We start from the raw sequence: 5,924 nt of genomic DNA, 5'->3' as shown, positions 1-5,924 counted from the left end.
ATGGACAGGGTTATCGCTCGGTATGATGAGCGGGGCTTAGGTGGGAACGGCTGCGGTCCCCCACGCGGGCTGGTCCAGGTGGACGATCGATGTGAGTTGATTGGATTGTGGTGAATGCGTGTGGGGTTGGTAGTGTTGTTTGCATTGATATTTGTAGTTGCCGTTGTCTTATCTTATCTCAGTACTGACCTTGTGTGGCTGTTTGTTTGTTATGTGTCTGCCGTGATCCCTTATGGTGAGCAGTCGGTCTTAGCAGGTGTTGATGTTGTTGATAGCTGAGGTCCGGGCAGGGAGGAGTCTTCACGAGATATGATGGTCATAACGAGTAGTCTTTGAGTTGTACCTTGTATCGTATTTTGGTTGGAATCACTTGTAATATAACTTAATAGTTCTTTTATTGGCGTTTGATAATTACTTTCCTCGGGCAACCGAGATGGTAACGCCCTTATATGCTAAGGAAGGCCTAGTTAAGGCTCCTATGAATGTGGGGGTGTTACAACTACAACTTACGGCAAAGAGAACGCCCCTTCAAGAACGGTTGATAGCGGAACTGGTCTCTTTATTATTTTTAGTTTGACGGGCATATAGGATTCTAATAGAGAACGGTTGTTTGCTCAAACCGTTCTCGTACATTAACAAAGAGAACGGTTAGGTTTGACCAACCGTCTTAAAATATAAAAGAGACCGGTTATATATCCAGAACCGTTCTCCTTGATAAAACAAAGAGCACGGTCCCTATCCTTGACCGTTCTCTATTAAATCGCTAAAGACCCCATTTACCTATCATCCCAATTCAATCCCAACTCATATGTCACACAGTCATCCTTTCGTCCATTTTCTAAATTTCCACCGCCACCACCCTCATCGCATCGTCGGTGGCCATTCATACAACTGTTTTCTCATCGCCGCTCATCAGTTGCCATCCTCCCACCGCCTATCCCTTGTCGCGCATATCTAAAGTCAAGAATAACTAATGTGCTAGGTATGGTGATTCTGATAAATCGTTCAATCTCTTCATTAATTAGAAACTGTATCCTTATTATTTTGACTGCATAAATTAATCTCTTTGGTGTTACATATTTTGACCTGCTATTATACAGTTAATAACTAGATGTGATTTCATTGGGTGGTAGGAATATAAAGAAAAAAAAGGAAAAAGAAATGCAGTGAAGATTGAGAAATTGAGATTTGCCAAATTAGGGACATCAACTTAGTAAACCACCACATTCTGTTGTTGATTGATATGAGTAATAAGATCGCTTCCATTTCCTTCCTCTTCATTCAATATTCCTTTAACTTTGGGTACGCTTTCTTAATCTCTTCTCTTTTTCAATTGTCCCTTGCTACTTTTTCTCATTTTTTCTGGGTAGTCATCGTCTGCGCTATCTTCATCCTTGAATCATCATCATCCATCTATGTTTTGAGTCAATTATTACGTTATTTTCTTGTGCTATTTTGATAATTGATGGCATTTTGAATTGATAAAGTTATTGGATTTAGTGTTTCTCTTGCATTTTATTTTTGTGTTAAATCAATCAAGACATGGAAACTAATATAAAGGCATCAACTTGCATCCTGTTAATTAAGCAAATTCATTTTTTGATTTGAAATGAAGTTACATTAGTGAAAACCAATTTACATGCTCGCTTAATGGCTTATTTCATAGTGGTGTTATGTTATGTATGAAATGTGTTCTTTTACTTTTAAGTATCTTGTCCTTATTTTCAACATTATTAACCAGTGTCACCATGACCGAGGATGGTGGGAATAAGCCATTGCGGGAGATAGCTAAAGCATTCGAGGATCTGGCACTCGCTGTTAATTCCCAGGAGGACTCTCATCTTGCGGGTGCTCCCTTTTCCCATGCGTGTACTTTTGTTTGGTTGTCTTGGCATTGCCTTTAAGTTTTCTAAGTAGAGGAACTATGTTGCTAAGGTAACCTTGCCTCCTCATTATATTTAATAAACCAAGATACTCCTTCTTAAAGGCAAACCCAAGACTCCCTACTTCTTATTTGTATGAATTTTAAACAGGTTAAGGACCTTTGTGACACCTCAAGCTCTATTTCTACGTTATAAGTAGTGTTGGAGCAAGACATCCAGACAAAAACTGTTCAAAAATCCGGTAGCCACACCAAAAACCTTTTGAGAGTTAAGCGTGGACTCGACATGGTCATTGTCATTGTTGTTTATGTCAATACCTTCAACGTTCGTATGTTTTTAAAAATAGTTGATTGCTAATAATAAATATCCTTAACCCGTATTTTCCAACTTCTACCTTATGCATACTTAGTGGTAACTGGTAACATACTATCCAACTGCTAACATTCTATCCTTCAGGGGGGAATTCATTTGGTACTATCAGGGTGGTAACCTGCAAGTCTGCAACCTTAAATTAGTCTTGTTTAGTTGTTTACTTGGAAATGGCGTTTAGGATAATTTGCATGCAAATAACTCATTAAGTGACATGAGTTAGCTGCTAATATTAGAAGTGATGTTGGGATGGAAAAGCGTTACATCTCAGCATGCATTTAGGACAATACCTACCCCCCATTTTGTATCTATTTGTTGCTGAAAACATTGTGGTGTTTGTAGGGGGGACTCTGTGAAAGATGCAGCTTCTAATGCTTATTCTAAAGTATTTGCTCCATATCATGGTTAGGCAATCAGAAAAGTTGTTGCTGCTGGGATGTATGCCCTACCTACTAAAGCACAGTTGCTAAGGAAGCTTAATGAAGATGGTATGTCATCCTTTTTTTTACCTTCTAAAATTTAATTTGAGAGTAATTTTGTCATTTTTACAAGTACGTTTAGAATGATTTTAAGCAGTGGATAGCCATTGGTTGTGGCTTGGACATAGTTGAGTCGGTTGCTTTCCAACGAAATACTACTCTCAAGATGTTGTAAAACCATTTGTTGTGTATCTATCACTCCTTGCGTGTAATGTTGTAAATGTAATGCGTATTGAGAATTAGTTTGTCCGTCAGAGATTAGGATAAGATTTTCATATTAGAAGAGAAACTTGTAGAATTAATGAAAATTATTGAGTAAATAGATTCCAAGGAGATGTCATGCCTGTGTAGCTCATGTCCTTATGTTGTGGTATATTTGTCTCTTCTTTTCAATTGTCCCTTGTTACTTTTTCTCACTTCTTCTGAGTAATCATTGTCTACGCTATCATCATCCTTGAATCATCATCATCATCATCAATTCATCTATCTATGTTTTGAGTTGATTATTGCGTTATTTTGTTGTGCTACTGGACATTTTGTGGCATTTTGAATTGATAAAGTTATTGGATTGAGTGTTTCTCTTACATTTTATTTTTGTGTTAAAATCAATCAAGACATGGAAACTAATATAAAGGCATCAACTTGCATCCTGCTAATTAAGCAAAATCATTTTTTGATTTGAAATGAAGTTACATTAGTGAAACCAAATTTGCATGCTTGCTTAATGGTTTATTTCATAGTGGTGTTACATTAGTGAAACCAAATTTACATTAGGATCTTGCACTTGCTGTTAATTCCCAGCAGGACTCTCTTCTTGCGGTTGCCCCTTTTCCAATATTTGTACCTTGTTTCCCCCCTTGTTTGGTTGTCTTGGCATTGCCTTTCAGTTTGCTGAGAGGGACTATGTTGCAAAGGTAAGCTTGCCTGCTTATATTAATAAACCAAGACTCCTTCTTAAAGGCAAACCCAAACACTCCCAACTTCATATTTGTATGAATTTTAAACAGGTATCATAAATTGATATGCAATTGTGCAAATGCCCGATTATTAGTTGATCTTAAATATTTAAGATTAGCAAATGCCCGATTATGAGCAATTTACATTAGTTGCTAATCTTAAATATTTAAGATTAGCAAATGCCCAATTATTTTGAGTTGGAAAAATAAAGGAAACCGGTCATACATGTTGTATTGAGCAGGTCGAGAACTCAAGAGCGTTCTTAGACGACTTTAAGGCTAAAAACTATTGGAATTCACTGGAAAGGGCAACTTTCAAGAATCCATGGCAGCACCTCAAGGTTGTACAATTCATAGAATATTGAAAATGCTATTATACAATTATTATTATCCAGGTCGATATCCCCAGTTCACTCTATTAAACGTCTATTGTAGTTTTACTTTTCTTGTAGTCTTAAAACCAACTGGCCAAGAATGCTTCTGTGAAGAAGACAATGTTCTATGGCTCCCGAGGAGGTTACCAAGGTTCTGTAACAATGGCATTGGGCTTAACTTACCCTGATTTTTTTTCTTGTTTATGTGTTTTGGATCAGGCGATCAGCCATGCTTTCTGGTTCATCAATCCCTATTTTGTCTCAGGTAACATTTTCCACTGCTGAGTCTTTTAATTATGTACCCGGTATCAAATATTCACGAGAGTCCTGCTATAGAAAGCGATGCAAGCTTCATTTTTCTGCAGATGATGATTACAATTTTTTGAAGTTCGATTTATTTGCGCTATGATGCGACTAAATGATGAGGATTGAAGGATTTTTATTTATGTTTTTCACATGGTAGCGTATCTTTGATATTTGTAGGCTCTTAACAACATGATACGATTTTGTATTTTGTTTCAATAGAATTTTTCCTAATGGTTCAAATTAAATCGAAAGGTTTTTCTTGTGTAAAACTTGTTGGAGTTTCTGAATTGTAATCGGTTAAATTCTTATGAGCTATACGATTCAATCGTGTAGGGTTACGTTAAAAATAGAAATATTTTTTTTTAAAAAATAATAGGATCAAAGAGAACGGTTAGTACCATCACAACTGTTCTCTTTGAAAAGGTAGAACTAAGGCGCCAAAAAATCTAAAACTTTAACAAAGAGAACTGCCTTATCAAAGAGACTGGTTCTTATATGCAACCGTTGTCTTTGATATATCAAAGAGTACGGTTCAAAAAGGCAACCGTTCTGATTGTTGTTACAAAGAGAACGGGTTGACTTAATTTTAACCGTTCTCTTAGATCAAAGAGAACGCTTGGCCACAGCACGGTCCAAACTAGGTATATGAATGGTTACCAACCGTTCTCTTTGATCATTTTTGTAGTAGTGGCTATTCTCCTTTATTGAAAATGAAAAACCGTCTTTATCAAGTACGGAAACAGAAATAATGTTCTTAGATAAACTGAGTACATAGTAACAGTTATATAAATATAACTCAAAACCACTCGGGAGTTGGATTACGTATGTTCCCTTCGAGACTGCAGAAACTCGTGCTCCATTCCCGACTCGCAGGTCCACATCACCTTTTGCGAGAGGTGTGATGTTCTTTAGGCCCTGCAAATGATTACACAGATGAGAACCACAACTAGTATCAAGTACCCAAGTTCCAAAACTTGCATGGTTAATCTCAATCATATGAATATAAGATGACATACCAACAGGAGTGACGCGGCCTGCTTTTATGTCCTCACGGTACACGGGACAGTTCCGCCTCCAATGGCCAGTCTTGTGGCAATGGTGGCACTCAATGTCACTGCCCTTGCTCTTTGCTTTGCCTTGTGAGCCACTAGTCTCACCAGGCCCACTCTTACCGTTTCCTGACTTTTTAAACTTTGGCTTTCCTACAGTTAGGTCGCCGTGAGCTTTGCCCTTACCTTTATTCTTGTTGGAAATCATGAGAACATCTTGCTTCATGCTCCCACTCAATTTCATATCCTTCTCGGTCTCTACGAGAAAGGAGTGTAGCTCATGAGGACTTTTCTTCATGTCATTCATGTAGTAATTTGCCCTGAAAAGGGCAAAACCATCATGAAGTGAATGAAGCATACGGTCAATGACTATGCTTTCACTGATTTTGCAATCAAGTGCTTCCAGTTTCTCGACATTCTCAATCATGTTAAGAATGTGTGGGCTAACCAGTTGGCCCTTCTGGAGTTTCGCATCAAAGAAGCGACAGGTATGCTCATAAGTAACGAT

General features: G+C 37.7%; 1 pseudogene; it reads left to right on the top strand.

The window, feature by feature from the left end:
• Positions 1-1,746: 1,746 nt before the first annotated feature.
• On the top strand, positions 1,747-4,052 carry LOC141595501 (accelerated cell death 11-like; annotated as a pseudogene).
• Positions 4,053-5,924: the final 1,872 nt, after the last annotated feature.

The sequence above is a fragment of the Silene latifolia genome, chromosome 8 (genome assembly GCF_048544455.1).
Source record: "Silene latifolia isolate original U9 population chromosome 8, ASM4854445v1, whole genome shotgun sequence".
NCBI lineage: Eukaryota > Viridiplantae > Streptophyta > Magnoliopsida > Caryophyllales > Caryophyllaceae > Silene > Silene latifolia.
This window is presented reverse-complemented; position numbering and strand designations above follow the sequence as displayed.